This window comes from Enhydra lutris, unplaced genomic scaffold (assembly GCF_002288905.1).
Source record: "Enhydra lutris kenyoni isolate GAN:26980312 unplaced genomic scaffold, ASM228890v2 scaffoldscaffold32, whole genome shotgun sequence".
Lineage (NCBI taxonomy): Eukaryota > Metazoa > Chordata > Mammalia > Carnivora > Mustelidae > Enhydra > Enhydra lutris.
The window spans coordinates 11,980,306-11,997,450 of record NW_019154116.1 but is presented as its reverse complement, the minus strand read 5'-3'; positions in this window follow the sequence as shown (position 1 = coordinate 11,997,450).

The following is a 17,145-nucleotide window of genomic DNA, read 5'->3' as shown; positions in this document are numbered from 1 at the left end:
AAAACACTCTTCCATATTTATTGTAACACTGGTAATAGCACTAGAGAAAATTTTAAAGCCAGTTTCAGTTAATCATTCATGCAGCGTATGTAAAAGATATAAAATTAAAGCAGGAGTTCACTGTCTTCTAGAGATCATGGTAACATCAAAAATAGAACTCACTGGGGGCGCCTGGGTGGCTCAGTGGGTTGGACCGCTGCCTTCGGCTCAGGTCATGATCTCAGGGTCCTGGGATTGAGTCCTGCATCGGGCTCTCTGCTCGGCAGGGAGCCTGCTTCCCTCTCTCTCTCTCTCTCTGCCTGCCTCTCTGTCTACTTGTGATCTCTCTCTGTCAAATAAATAAATAAAATCTTTAAAAAAAATAGAACTCACTGGCTTGGAAGGTGGAGCCTACACCTCTTTTTTTTTTTTTAAAGATTTTATTTATTTATTTGACAGAGATCACAAGTGGGCAGAGAGGCAGGCAGAGAGAGAGGGGGAAGCAGGCTCCCCGCTGAGCAGAGAGCCCGATGCGGGGGTTCAATCCCAGAACCTTGAGATCATGACCCGAGCCAAAGGCAGAGGCCTTAACCCACTGAGCCACCCAGGCACCCCAAGCCTACAACTCTTGATCTCAGGGTTGTAAGTTCAAGCCCCACACTGGGTGTACAGGTTACTTTAAAAAAAAATAAAATCTTAAAAACAGAAATAGACTTCTACTATGCATTGCTTTTAAAAAGCAAATCTACACAAGAATTATTTGGATAAAATATAAATGACCTTAACTGTTATGGGATACTAACATTCACTTGGGATACTAGAGTGAAAACTATATAAATTAAATGGGAATTTCAGATATTTGTTCATAAAACTACTATATCAGTCTAATTTCTGTCCTAAAAAATAAGCATTTAAAAATAAATATTAATAAATACAATTTATGCTATGAACAAATTAAGCTTTACATGTTTGAATGATTCTTCAATTATGTCCACAATTATGTGGACAACAATTATTGATTTTAGCAGGAGGAAGAAGATTCTCTTAACTTAATTAAGCACATAGTGGAGAACTGCCAATAGAGGGGAGAGATATTTTTGGCTCAGGGCTATGAGGGTTAGAAGATATTTTTTCAACTCAGTGTAGGTGTTGGATAAATGCTGCATTTTGAAACTTTCAAGGGAATAAAATTGACCTCAGTTAACTTACTAGATTATTTTTCTTATTCTGCTTTCCACTAAGGGGGGGGTGGACTTGCAGAAGGTACTATTTTTCAATTAAAAAATAGTTTAATCTCCAGTTGTGTAAAAGAAATGTATTTTCTTGCCAAAGAACAGAATTTGAAAAGAAGAACCTAATCTTTGTTGGGATGGAAAATGGTTCTATGTTTCCATTTATTTTTTTTTCTTGGCAACATTTTCCAGTGGAGTTTGTATTATTAAGAGGACAGTAGGGTCAGTATAATGAGAGAAGTACAGCGTTTGAGGCATGCCTCTTCTCCTACAGGGGACAGAGGTCACATATTCTGCATCACCCACTTTGACAAACAAGTCTTTTAACAGAGAACCACTAAAAGTATTCTTTCATATGATATTTCCCAACAAGTGTATTGTAAATGAGTTCCCTGCTTCATAATGTGCTACTAAGAGCTCAGATTTTGGAATTCTTACTACACCCTATTAACAAACCTTTGTAGAGATGCTGAGGGGAGGTCTGAGAAGAACCAGAGAAGGACCACTGTGTTGAAAATAATCCTTTACAACATCAAGAAAATGACAAGACAATCCATAGAGTGAGAGAAAATATTTGCAAATGGCATATTTGATGAGGGACTCATATCCAGAATATGTAAAGAACTCTTTTACTTCCACAATAAAAAATGACCCAAGTTTTTTAAAATGGGCAAAAGATTTGAATAGACATTTCTCCAGAGAGGATAACAAATGACCAATAAGTACATAAGGAGATGTTTAGCATCATTAGCCATTAAGGAAATGTAAGCACAAGTGAAAAACCACAGTGCGATACAATTTCACATCCTACTAGGATGACTAAAATCGAGAAGACAGAAAATAACAAATGTTGACAAGGATGTAGAGAAATTTGAATATTCATACATGGCTGGCAGGAGATGTAAAATACTGCATCTACTTTGGAAAAGCATTTTGGCAGTTCCTCAAGATATTGAAAAGATCATATAACCTAGCAATTCTACTCCTAGATACCTATTCAAAAGAATTGAAACCATGTTCACACAAAAAAACTTGTACACAGATGTTTGTAGCAGCATAGTTAAAAACTAGAAACAATAAATGTAGCATAGCCATACAATGGATTATTGTCTATCAATAAAAAGTAACAAAGTACTGATACATATTAAAACATGAATAATCTTTGAAAACTTGATGTTACAGTAAGACGCCAGTCACAAATTGTCACACATTATATGATTCCACTTATATGAAAAGTCCAGAACAGGAAAATCTATAGAGACAGCAAGTAGATTTCTAGTTGCTGGAGGCTGAGAGGATGAATTTCCTTTTGCAGTAATAAAATGTTTGACATTAGATAGTGATGACAATTTTACAACTTTGTGAATATACTAGAATATGCTGAATTGTACACTTTAAAATGTAAAATTAATGTTGTGTAAATAACTCAACAAGGTTGTAATCTAAAAAATAGTTTTTAAAATGTTCAAGATGGGAAAATATTTTATAAATATAATTTTTATTAATAATATTGTCATTAGTGGGGCACCTGGGTGTCTCAGTCAGTTAAGAGACGGCCTTCAGCTCAGGTCATGATCCCAGGGTCCTGGGGTGGAGTCCTGTATTGGGCTCCCTGCTCAGTGGGGAGTCTGCCTCTCCCTCTCCATCTACCTCTCCCCCAGCTCATGCTCTGTCTTTCTTGCTCGCTGTTTCTCTCTCAAATAAGTAAATAAAATCTTAAAGAAAAATAGGATTGTGATTGGTAATAGGAGACCAGAAAAAAATATGTACGAAAAATTGGTGGTCATTCTTTGATGTACTTGCTTTACGGCAGGTTCAGCACCGGGGACAGCTCCCCTGCATAGGCTACGCTTTCAAAGGTACTATTCAAAAGGCTACCCAGGTCCTACAGAAGTTTTCTAAAAGTGACATCTCTATTACGCTTTTCGTCTTTTTAACACTGTCCTATATTATGGCAGACATGATTGCCTTTATATATACATATCAGGAGCATTCAAGCAGGAAATGAAAGCTCTGCTGCACTACTTCATTAGTCCAGGTAGCAAGATATATTGATTGATTGTTACGTGCTGGTACTCAGTCAGCATGAGCTCAAGTCACTAGCCTCTATTTACTTCATTTCCTTACCCAAAACTCAGTCAGCATGAGACAAGTCACTAGCCTCTATTTACTTCATTTCCTTACCCAAAACTCATCAACTAAAACTTATTACACATGCGATAAACTAAGCCAATATTTGTGAAATAACTCAATATGGCTTGTATTCATGAAAGGTACTTTTATTACTGAATTCTTTAACAAGTCATCATCCCATTGCATTAGCAGGCAATTTTTTTTTTTTTTTTCTGGGAACACAGAGTCTCCCATGACATCAGAAGCCCAGACTACTGTCCTGGATATACTCAGGTTATTCTGTTAACAGCCTTCATGGCAAGAACTGTCTTCTTAAGCATGCTTCAGATGGGCACAAATTTCTAAAACATAATCTTGGATCTGGCCTGGAAATGGGCCCATTTCTAAGGATGATGCATAAATGAAAAGCTATGCATCTAATCCTTTACCTTTCTAAATTTAATCCAAAGATGAATTTCAGCACATAACTCCAGATGCATGTCCACTACACATATTTCTATATGATCAATCCTGTCATAACAGAATTTATCTGTGGGGTGAATGTAAATTTGAACCCCATATAACACTGTTATAAAGGAATTCTATAAGATTTAACACTTCAAAATAAATTATATAGAAAAGTTCCACAAAAGGTTGGACAGCAAAACTGTGTCAGATCACATAACTTCATGTTTTCATCTGTATGACTACATTGGATTAGGTAGATAAAATTTTCTACAAAAAAATCTAACCAAATGTGTATGGTTCCACTTCACTGTTTTCCATTCTTACTCAAATGGCTCCATTTTGGTTGCCATTTACTAATCTTACTCATATTTAAATACCAAAATAACTAGTACATGATGCCTAACTCTGCCAAATTTCATAAAGTCAGATGCAGCTTCCTTAAGAAGAAAAAAAATTATTGATTTTTTTAAAGGAAAAGAGTGGAAGGCAGCCATTTGATCTTTCAATGTCCACCCTCTCCTTTACTCTGGCTTAAGTAAAAATGTTGTGTAAAAGGTCAGAGTACATTTCCATAGGAGCCCTGGGGTTCATTAACACAAAAGTTATAAATTACACTTCTCTTCCTGAGGAAAGAAAGTGCATCAGTCTGAGTAGGCACAAACAGGAGTCCCTAACACTCTGAGATGTTGGAAGGTAGATCTTCAGTCCAAATGTTTCAAAAAGCAAAAGCTTCCCAATTCTATTCTCTAATGATTCTTTAATCCTTACCTGTTCCTTCTGTGATTATTGTTTACTTCAACTATAAGCCCATCTGATCACTGTTCTTCTCTTATGGTACACATTATTCTCAACAGTTTGATGCTTTTCCTTAACAATTTCCCCAACTTGCCTGTCTGCCCTTTGCTGTTTGTTCTCTGTTCATCCCATCTGTTCTCTGTTCATTTATCCCCCTATTTCCTACTATTGGTTTATTAGCTATACTATACATTTTAGTTTTTAGTGGCTGTGCTAATGTTTATGACATATCTTCTTGGCTTACCCAGTCTACTCTAAATAATAGTTGAATGTTCTGTAATAACCTTATAACAGTATACTTCCATTTTCCCCTTCTATCCTTTGTGCTACTGTTGTCATACATTTTGCTTCTGTGTAAGTTATGAATCCAACAACATGTTATTTTTGCTTTACATAGTTGAATTTTCTTATGAAAATAAAATATTTTCATATTTGCCCACATATTTACCACTTTTTCTGTTCTTCATTCCCTTGTGTAGATCCAAGTTTTCACCTGGTTTTATTTTTCTTCCACCTAAATAATTTCCTTTAACATTATTTCATTGATGTTCAATTACAAAGTCTCTCAGCTTTTGTTTGTCTTAAAAAGCCTTTATTTCACTGTAAGTTGAATATTTTATTTTAACGTTTTATTTATTTAAATAATCTACACCCCATGTGGGGCTTGAACTCACGACCCCAAGATTAAGAGTTGCATGCTCTTCTGACTGAGCCAGCCGAATTGAATATAGTAAAGGAGATTTTTGCTGGATATAGAACCCTATGTTGACAGTACTTTATTTTTTCATTCTGCAATTTTAAAATGCCATACCATTGTATTCTGACTTGCATCATTTCTGAATAGAAATCTGCTTTCATTCTTATCTTTGTTCCCCTGTACATCATATGCCTTGTTTCTCTGGCTGTATTTAAGATTTTCTCTTTATCACTGTTTTTCAGCAATTTAATTGTAATGTGCTTTGATGTGATTTTCTGTGCATGTTTATCCTCCTTGGGATTCATTAAGGTTTGTAGATCTATAGGTTCATTGCTTTTATTAAATTTGGAATTTTTTCAGCCATTATTTCTTCAGTTATTTTTCTGTCTCCCTCTCCTCCCCTCCCACTAAATTATAGTTTTCTGGGATTCCAATTACACATACAATAAGCCACTTGATATTGTCCTCAGGTCACTGAAGCCTTATTTTTTCCATCTTTTTTTCTATGTTTTAGATTGAACTGTTTGTATTGCCTCATCTTCAAGTTTGCTGGTCCTTTCTCTTTCTGTGTCTCAGCTGCAGTTAATCCTGTCCAGTGTAATTTTTTTTTTCATTTCACCAATTTAATTTTTATCTCTATAAATTCCACTTGGTTCTTTTTGTATCTTCATTCTCTCTCCATTCTATTCCCATTAAAGATTATTAAATATATTGAGTCTACAGTCAGTTAAGTGTCTGCCTTCAGCTCAGGTCATGATCCCAGGGTGCTGGGATCAAGCCCTGTGTCAGGCTCTCAGCTCATTGGGGAGCCTGCTTCTCCCTCGCTCCTCTGCCTGCCACTGCTCCTGCTTATGCTCTCTCTCTCTCTACTTCTCTCTCTCCCTCTCTGTCAAATAAATAAATAAAATACTTTTTAAAAAAATATGTTGAGTCCATTTATAATAGATAATTCAAAGTTTTGTGTACTAATTCCACCACCTCTGTCATTGATGGATCTTTCTCTATTGACTATTGACTTTTTTTTCTCCTGGTTATGGGTCCCATTTCCTGATTCTTGGCATGTGTAGGAATTTTTTTATTGGATACTGAATAATGAGTTATTAGATTATTAAGTATCTGAACTTTGCTATCTCTCTTTAAAGAGCATTAGCTTTGTTCTGGAAGCAGTTGCAAGCCACTGGAAGATCAGATGGGTTTGATCCTTTCACGGCTTTTGAAAAGCTGTTTAAGAGTAGGTCAGCAGTAGCCTCTATTCTGAGCTAGTTTAACCCTACTACTAAGATGTGACCCTCTGGGTTTCTTAAGTAGTCAATTTGGAATGTGATTCTCTTGAAATCATAAAGTTGGAAGATCCTTGGCTTGACCTTCAGAAGAAATTCACAAAATCCTCACTCCCCTATGGAAAAGTTTGAGACCAAAGAGTTTTGGGGAGGGAACACAGAATGTGAGGTTGGCTGCAGGTGCACTGAAGGACCAAACATGTGGCTGTATGCTGTGAAACAGAATGCTCTTGTAAAGAAAAGTGGCTGTCAGACAGTCAATCATCAATCACAAGGTCAGGAATCCAATGTGACAATTGATTCTCTCTGTATGCAAGGATTCAATAGCTTTCTGGCTGGCCACATAGATAATGCTGAACCTCCTGTTCTCTGTTGGTATACAGTGGTACTGTAGATTGTGTTAATCTAACTGTGCATCTCCTTAGGACCACATCAATCTACAAATAGGAACCTAGAGGTAGGATTACAATTTTGAAGAGGTTGTCCCTCATCATGGGTCTTTGCTTACATTCCTAAACTTTATAAACCTCTTTAAATGGTTTTATGCAGAGAGATTCTATTCCAATTAATATTTGAAGAATATTTTGTTTCATCCATTTGAAAACACTTTTGGTTACAACTTTTTATGACTGCCTCTCGTTCAACATAAAAACTGACATTGAAAGTCTCATTATCTGGAGGTGGCTTGGAGTATAGTAGGGAAGATGGTTTGGAACCATTTGAAACTATTTCATCATATTTATTTATTTACTTATTTTTCCTGAGCTGGAGTAAGGAACTCTGGGTAAACAATAAGTAACTATGGGTACAGCACCAGTAATATCCTTTTTATATGGTACTTGCTTCTTCCCACATGGATAGTCAACTTGGTGACTGAGGTCATTGGGATAAAGCTTTAAGTCTGACTGCTTTTGTTATTGTGACTTTCATAGCACTGTTCAGCATATTTATACGTTTCATTAGGTCTTGATGATCATTAACTTGTAAGAAATATTTCCTCTTCTCTGTATTTATTTTAGTTTTTATTATTGACGTGTATTTGACATACAATGTTATATTAGTTTCAGGTATACAACATAGTGATTCAACAATTCTACACATTACCCAACATTCACCACAATAAGTGTAGTTACCATCATTCAGCATACCACATTATTAAAATATTATTGACTATATAAAAATATGGAACATTTCAGGGATTTGCATGTCAACCTCATGCAGGGGCCACACTAATCTCTACATTGCTCCAGTTTTAGTATATGTGCTTGCAGAAGCACATGGCTTTCTTTAAGCCAAAACTGCCCTTGGCTTAGTTTAGCAGTATTGTTAATCTTTGAAATGCAGATAAGTTTAATGTGTCCAATACAGACTGGTCCAGAAATAAATTTAGTGGATTACCCATTTACAATACCAAACTATCTTTTCTGATATCCACCACGAGGTCCTCCAAAGTTTTCCCACTGTTTTTATTTACTTAATGGCTAGAAAACCACAAATGCAATCTGACCAATGAGAACCATCGCCAGGTTTACACTTCTGAGGGTCTGAGTACTCTGTTTCCTGGCCCCAGGCTGTGTCTTAACAAACATGATATCCTGTAGAAGTCATAATAGGCATGGGGAAACAATATTTCATTACAGTAAACACAAAATGAACTTTTGATAGAGCCACTGGGAATTCTGTGCATGAGGTTCCAGGCAACCAGATTTGACCTTCAGGCTTACACTTCAGAGTGGGGGAGCCAACTTCCACTACCATGGAAATTTCCTACCCGTGGCACAAAGAGAATAACAAATTAAGGAAGTCGTCATGGAACCTGGAGGAAGTAGACAATGCCAAATCCAACCTTTGCAACATGAAATTGGAGTGCTGAGCCAGAATGCTTTACGGAGCTAACCCACTGCAGACTAGAAGGGTTGCTGAAAATGCACCCAGGGAAGGTTTGGAGGGCCTGTAATCCATTCACATCAAAACACTGCAGGAGGGGCTGCCTGGGTGGCTCAGTGGGTTAAGCCTCTGCCTTCAGCTCAGGTCCTGATATCAGGGTTCTGGGATCGAGTCCCACATCGGGCTCTCTACTAGGCAGGGAGCCTGCTTCCTCCTCTCTCTCTCTCTCTCTCTGCTTGTGATCTCTCTCTCTGTCAAATAAATAAAATCTTTAAAAAAAAAAAAACACTGCAGGAAAGTTCACAGGACTTTGGTTTGCTTTTTTTTTTTTTTTAAGATTTGTTTATTTATTTGAGAGACAGAGAGAGTGGGAGTGGGGAGGTGGGGGAGAAGGAGAGAATCTCAAGCGGACCTGCGCTGAGCACAGAGCCCCACCCAAGGCTTATTCCGAGGACCCGAGATCATGACCTGAGCCAAAATCAAGAGTCAGAGTCCCAACCAACGGAGCCACCCAGGCGACCCTGGTCTGCACTTTTAAAATACCCCACGTGTATCTTATCTATTTAAGCAGATCAGCAGCAAGAAACCTGCACCTGAAGGTAATTACTCTGGGCACCTGCAACGTTTTCTTCTTTTTATCTTCCACGCTGGCCACCGAGAAGACTACTTCAGGAGGGCAACCTTGCCTGATGGGCACCCTGCCACCTTGGTGCCACCCAATTGTCTTTGCTCCTCTCCAGTGAGCTCACTAACATTTTTATCAGTGAGGATGCTCACTGATGAGATTACTAACCTTAAATGTACGGTGATCTGAGCTAGTTCTTCCACTGCTGAAGGTCACTCATGCGTGACCCTGAGCTATGAAAATCTCCACATACGATAGATACGGTTCAAGGCACATGTTGCTCATGACTGCTTCCCAGAAATTTTGAACACTCGCTAGAGACACGCTGGCCTCCCGCGCTGGCCACAGATGATTGGACAGCGTGGGGCGTGTGGTTCAAGGCCATGCGTGGGCTGAGCCAATCGGCTTCTTTGGGAGTTTGAACTGATGGACTACCATGCAGTTTCCTTCGGTGGTAGGAGCAGCCTCGTGTGCCAGGAGGAGGAATACTGGGAGACAGAGGTGGAGACAGACTGAGTGGGGCAGGGAGAAAGAGAGAAAACGTGTGCGATGAGACCATCTCTCATATGAACCGTGAGAGGCACAGCTGCAAACCTTAATTCTTGGCTCTCTGGGGCCCAAGCAACTTCCCAGGAACAGGCTGTCCCGTCCTGCCTTGTGCTCTGTGGGATTCTCCCTATCCAACTCACTTACGTGGGCTTCTGTCATCACAACCCATGCTGCAGGAACGGAGCCCGGAGTATGTCAGGAGCTCCTATTTCTGGCATTCCTGACAAGACTCAGGCAATATTTCCTACTAATCGTACAGCAGCCGCTCAAGCTCCTAACCGTTTCTCATTCACAATAAAGCCCACACAGGACTGGAATTCATGGATTTGTCCAAAGTTCTTCCTTATTGCAGAAATTTAGCCTGTGACCCCTCTTCTGCACCCCCCCCAATATATGAGTCCTGCAAAGACCAAGGAGACCGGTGGTCTTGTGGAGCCGGGAAGACCATCAGAAATGAGGTATAATGGGGGGATCGGGTTAACACAGTCTGGTGGAAACACCTGTTGTTTAATTACGCCCCCGGTCTCACTTGCCACCAGGCCGCCCGCCCTCTTGCTTCCCGTGGGCCACACCAGCCTGACCCTGCATCGCTGTCTCCAACCTGGGACCCGCATGGAGGCTCGGCAGAGTCCAGGCTGAGGTCAGGCTCCGTCCAAAGGCATGGAAGGTGGCACGTGTATTCCCCGGGTCCCTTAAGGTTCTGTTCCTTTTTAGAAGTCCATGACTCCCACTTCATAACATTCTTCCTAGAGCCATCATTTATTTAAAAACCTGTTTCTGGGTCCAGTCAGTGTCCTTGGTTAATTTTAAGCTCACTAGAGATATAATGTTAGCAAAGCTGGGTTTGACCTCTAATGTCCTCTGTGGCCATTCCATAGGTCACCCTGACTTGATGAGTATGCCAGGTTATCAATAACCAGGAAGCGTCTCTCCCCAGGACGTCTAAAAACGTGCTCTTTTTAAGTCCTGGATCAATAAAAAGAAATTTAAGGGAGAAATACTCACGCAATTAGAGTCTTTGCTTCTTTAAGTAGTAACAGCTGTGCTTAGCTGTCTTCTGCTTTCAATGGGGAATTCATTTGGTATTTGTGTGAGGACTGTTCTCTTCACAACGATACAAGACCCACATCCCTTCCCACAGGAGTCTGATATCTAGTAAAGAAATAAAGTGTGATGGTGAAAATTTTTGTTAGCACCAGAAACCGAAATCAAAATGAGGTTCTTGCTACTTTCTGCCAAGGGACTGTAGAAACTTATGAATGAGGGGGGATGCCAGCCCCCTCCGCCTCCCCGGGAGGTGCCCGGAGCGAGGCGCACACGGCGCAACTCCACACAGCATCTCGGTTGGACAAGTCACGGCAAAAACCCACAAAACGACAACACAAATGCACAAATGCAAAATTCCAAACTCCCAGATAAATAGCATCAGAATCTATTGATTCTTGCCTGAAACTCCTATTTCAGCGCTATTAAAGTACATTCTCGAGACCAGCATCACACCGTGAACCCTCCGTCGCCAACCTGCAGTAACGCAGACGTTGAGAGGAAGGACTGAGAAACTTCTTTGATAGCGACTTGATCTCAGTGTAACATTTTTACTATATTTCTACAAAAGTGACAGTCTGCAGAGCATTGAAAAATTTGAGAACTTGTCCCTCACCATCAATACTTTTAAAAGGACTGCTCTGGCACCATTTTCAAAGGGAAAAAGCCACTTTCCTTCCTGCTCTAGAAAAAGAGTTGTGCAGGGTTTCCTTTTCTTGCACAGTACGTCGAGTATCTTTCCATTCACCTGCACTTGTAAAGACCTGCGGGAGGGACAGCCAAAAAAGCAACTATTATGTATAACTGGTCTCACAAGCAGGTCCCAGTGTTCCATTATTACCTTGTGAAATTTAAACCAAGTGGAAGCATTCATTTCTCATTTACCTGCCGCTGACTAATGCATTAAACGTGGCTCACACATCCACCAGAATGAGGTTTCTTTTCATCTATCTAGCATGTTAAATGGTAGCCAAAGGTCACTTCTGATGAGAGACATACATTTATCCCTCCCATTTACCTACAATGATAGGAATATAACACCATTTTCAGCATTCATCAGCTCATCTCTGCTCCTTTTTCATTTAAAGGAGTCATCAGTGTGTCTACTTGGAGTCACACAGTGAAAGTTCCAGAACATTCAAGCAACTTTTCTGGTCTTTGCTCCAACTGTCGGTCACTTTACACCAGCTGCTTCTCTTCACCTAGCCCCGAGGACATTTCCACGGAGCTCAGTCCAGCAGAGAAGCCAGCACCCGGAGAAAATTCATGCACGTGTTGATGGGTGCGTGAAGCAGTTCCCAAGCTGTTTCCCAGATTTGTCCTGGGGGGTGGCCGTGATAACAGGAAATGGAGCCAGTAAAGTCTCAGGCTTTTGTGTTCTGGTAAATTTGTTGACCGCTGGTTAGGTGCGACGGGGTAAAGCTATACAGTGTGCACGTAGCATCTTTGCATCACCGATTTGACCCTCCTGCCCCCTTTTCAAACTCCAGGGTGAACAAAACTGTAAAATGCTACACTCACACCTAGTTTTAACCACCGAGCTCTATTTGGTTCCATCTAAATATTCCATGTGAGGCTTTATAAGTTAGGGGCAAAAAAAAAAAAAAAAGAAAATTCTTTATTTACAAATAACAAACGATTTCAATGGAAAAAAAAAATACTTCGTACTTAGGAATGCTTCTTGGAACCCATTCCTGGTTTAAATAAGCTCCCAGTGCAGATGGGTTTTACAGCCTGTCTAGACAGAGCTGGAAATACTTACGGCAAGCATTTTTTTAAAATTTTTTATTTCTTTTCAGCGTAACAGTATTCATTGTTTTTGCGCCACACCCAGTGCTCCATGCAATCCGTGCCCTCTCCAATACCCACCACCTGTTTCCCCCAACCTCCCACTCCCCGCTTTTTTTTTTTTTAAATCTTAGGAACTCTTCTTACGTTTCCAAGAATCATCACAAGTAAGTGACGCTGGTGGAAGCAAAATGACTTAAAGAACAACTCAGGCCCCAATGACATTGACTGTGAAGACCGAGAGATCAATTATATACGGAAAGTTCAGTGTTTACTTATTATTTATTTATTTATTTACTTATCTTTAAGGTAATCTCTATGCCCAACATGGGGCTTTGAATTCATGACCCTAGAAAGAGTCACATGCTCTACCTATTGAGCCAGCCAGGCACACCCCCTGCCCCCCAAAAAGCTGGTCTTTAAACAGAGAAGAGCATTTCTCCAGATACACCAGCCAGGACAAAACTTGAAATGTCAGGTGTGGTTCACCCACTGAGATGTCTGCACCACACTTGTTCCAACAGCGCTCTCCATTCCACACTGTCTGTGACCTTCAAGTGCGGACACACGGCACCCGCCTTTGGCTGTTCCACAGAGCACCTTGGTCCAGGGGCTGTCCGGTATGGGAGTCAGTGGTTTTCCATTACTTACAAACCCATGTTGATATTAAACATAAACGTAATCCCCATAAGCTTTCCAGTCCTCAGCCTATAGGATAGGATGGGATTAAAACCAAAGTGAATTCAGGGAAGACCCAACTGTTTTGAACAAGTAACATAAAAGTGATTGCACAATTTGGACTCACTTAATTTTGTGTCTGACTACAAAATGATCCTTGTGAAGAAAATAGGACTTGAAGGAAACTGAATGTCTGTGGAAAAAAGTATGCCTAAATACAGTCAGTACTTGGTAATGAAACGATAGCCGACTAAATGACAAGTAATCCAGTAGACTGTTGAAGTTTTAGATCCATGAAAATATGCATGGCTATTTTTTTTTTTTTTTTTTTTTTTTTAGAAAGAGAGCAGGAGAGGGGAGAAGGTCAGTGGGAGAAGCAGACTCCCTGCAGAGCTGGGAGCCTGATGTGGGACTCGATCCCAGAACTCCAGGATTATGACCTGAGCTGAAGGCTGTCGCTTAACCAACTGAGCCAACCAGGTGCCCCTGCATGGCTATTTTTATGTTTTACACAGTAGGTAATCTTAAGCAGTGTGAAGCACATTCTTGTGAGGACAATCATACCATCTGAGGAACTCGCTGGCACTAATTCTGAATTAGTCATTTCTATATTCTTATTTGTATAGGTTTTCACATATCAGCTTAGGTATCAGTTCAAAAATTTACCTACTTTTTTTTTTTAAGATTTTATTTATTTATTTGACAGAGATAAACACAGAGAGAGAGGGAACACAAGCAGGGGGAGTGGGAGAGGGAGAAGCAGGCTTTCCACCAAGCAGGGAGCCTGACGCGGGGCTCAATCCCAGGACCCTTGGGATCATGACCTGAACCCAAGGCAGATGCTTAACGACTAGCCACCCAGGCACCCAAAAATTTACCTTCTTTAATATGGAATTCCCAACATTTCCAGAGTACTCAGAAGTCAGATTTTTTTTCTTCTCTAAGATTAGCTTGGACAGAATTAAAATGGTCTGTTTCTTTGATCCCACTAAAATATGAGAAAGTCACCTGATACAGAACAATAATTATTTTCACAACAATTCTTTTGCAGACAAATCCTTGGAGAATTAACGTGAATTCCCCTTGATTTGGGCTGCTCTTCCCTCCCTGAGGCCGGGCAGATCCTACACTGGTTGGTCTGGGGTCTCCCCTAGAGAAGGCTCTGTGGCTTCCCCTCTTGGTGGAAATGACTTTGGTTCAAGACTATGAAACCGCACAATCCAAGAAATGCAAGTCACCGGGGTGGCCCAGAATTAATACAGTTTCTCGGGGACCTTTTAACTGACGGTGTTCCCAGGATGAAACCAGAATTCACTTTTAATTATTTCTTTACTTTGGAGATGAAGTAGAATAGGATCTGCCTGACCCATTTGGTCCCCTAAACCTCCTTCACATTGGATTTCTGCATGTAAGTCTGGAGAATACACCGAGATGAGAACAACCTGATATAAAGAATGTGAGAATCAGAAGAAGTCCAAGTGCCAGTTAAACTTGTCCCCTATCAAAAAAGTCTGTCTTTTTTTGTTTTTTAAAGACTTTATTTATTTATTTATTTGACAGAGAGTGACACAGCAAGAGAGGGAACACAAGCAGGGGGACTGGGACGGGGGGAAGCAGACTCCCTGCCTACCAGGGAGCCCAAGGCGGGGCTTGATCCCAGAACCCTGGGATCATGACCTGAGCCGAAGGCAGACGCTTAACAACTGAGCCACCCAGGTGCCCCGAAAAAAGTCTATCTTGAAGATAAAAAAAGTTATAAGGATGGATGTTGATGCTGGTAACAAAACAGTGTGAATGTCTTTAATGTCACTGAACTGTACATTTAAAGATGATTAAATTGGTAAATTTTATGTTATGTACATTTTGCCTCAATAAGTCAGTCAGTCTTATACTGGTATTCATACACATGTATGGACACATATTGTCAAAATTTAAGTGAGAAATATATTCTAAAACCAGAAAGGGACAGGGTGCCTACGTAGCTCAGTCAGTTAAACCTTCAACTCTTGATCTCAGCTGGGTCTTGAACTCAGGATTGTGGGGTTTGAGCCTTGCATTGGGCTTAAATAAAATTTTTTTTAAAAATCAGAAAGGGACTTGGGGCGCCTGGGTGGCTCAGTGGGTTAAGCCACTGCCTTCAGCTCAGGTCGTGATCTCGGGGTCCTGGGATCGAGTCCCACATCGGGCTCTCTGCTCGGCAGGAAGCCTGCTTCCCTCTCTCTCTCTGCCTGCCTCTCCATCTACTTGTGATCTCTCTCTGTCAAATAAATAAATAACATCTTAAAAAAAAAATCAGAAAGGGACAAGTACATATGTTTTCATTTTTGCCGTAATTTTCTCATCATTTAAAACATATAAGGTTAGAAAAACATTAATGTTGGCATCACACAGGAAATTCACCTCCAAGTTACTGCTGGCCTTTAAATGTGGTGCTAAATTTATACACATTTCCTTCTAATTAGTTTGTTACTCATTGTACGACTGAATTAAAAACAAAACCAAAAACACCCAGTACCTCCTCCCTTAAAATCTTGCTTGGACGACTTCCCAAAACACAGCAACTATTCACACGTTGTTGGTTTTTTACTTTCCTTGTATCGAAATGCCCTTTTTTCACAATTTGGTCTCACCCCACCCTGCCCTGCACCCCCCAACACAACATTAAGGATAAACATGATTGGTTAATAGATCACAGAGCGATAGGCTGCCCATCCCTGGGGAGAAGCTTTTCCTTTCAATCCTGGACTGATGTGGAAATCACTAGATTGGGGAAGGAGACGCGAGGTCAGTGGTCATGTCCAAATGGCAGGTAGGTGCCCGGACAGCTCGAATGGAAGCGTAAGTCTAGAAGAGACAATCCAGGAATATCACAGCAGCCTGCAGCGGTCTGTCGTCACATCTGCTCATGAACACAAAGGATGGAGTTCATTTTTTCTTCTCCCAGTGACAGATCATGGGGATAGCTTTGGACAGGACCAATGGAATGACAGGAGTGATACAAAATCATAGACACTTCCAAGCAGGAATGCACTGTAAAAATCAATTAAGAACTCCTAAAAAAAGAAAAGAACTCCCATTTCTTGTGGCTATCAAGGTAACACGAAGTCCCTTGGTTTGAGATGATTGCTTTCCAGCTCTTCAACCAGAAAACGAAATGACACAACATACCATCGGTGTCATACCGTCTAGCTTAAGTAGGACGCTGATTATCCTCAGTACAAAAGAATCTGGATGCTATCTTCATATACCACAGCATGTAATGTCCCTTATTTTATTTACAGAGGACACAGTATGAAAATGGGAGAAAACATTAGCATCAAAAATGTTAAGTCACTCTTAGAACGGATTTGTACCTTTGAAGTAGTATAACATTGGCCAAGGTTTAAAAAGTTATTTTGTATTTATTGAAATTCAAGACAGACCAGCAAAGTACCTTCAAAATAAAGATTAACAAAATAAACTAGAAAACTATTTCTGAAATAAAAATGACTAAAAAGTAGTTAGCTTGAGTTTGTTAGTTGTCAACTGTTGCTCTAACACGTTACCAGAAACCTAGTGACTTAAACCACATAAATGCATTATCTTATAGTTCTGTGGGCTAGAGATCTGACACAGGCTGCGCTGGGCTAAAATCTGGAGGCTCTAGGGAAGACTCTGTTCTCTTGCCTTTTCTGGTTTTCAGAGGCCAACCCCAATCCTTGGGTCATGGCTCCTTCCTCCATCTTCAAAGCCAGAAATGTTGTATCTCCCTGTTCTGTATTTCACATTTTCCTTTGGCCTTGACATTCTTCCAATTCCCTCGTCCCCGTTTTTAAGGACCATTGGAATTATACTGTGCCCACCTAGAACCCAGAATAACCTTCCTATTTCCAGGTCAGATTAGTACCTTAATTCCACCTGCAACCTTATTCTTCTTTGCCATTTAACCCAACGTATCCACAGGTTCTGGAGATTAGGACATAGACGTGGTGGGGGTTGGGGCGGCATGATTCTAGTTACCACACGTTAAAT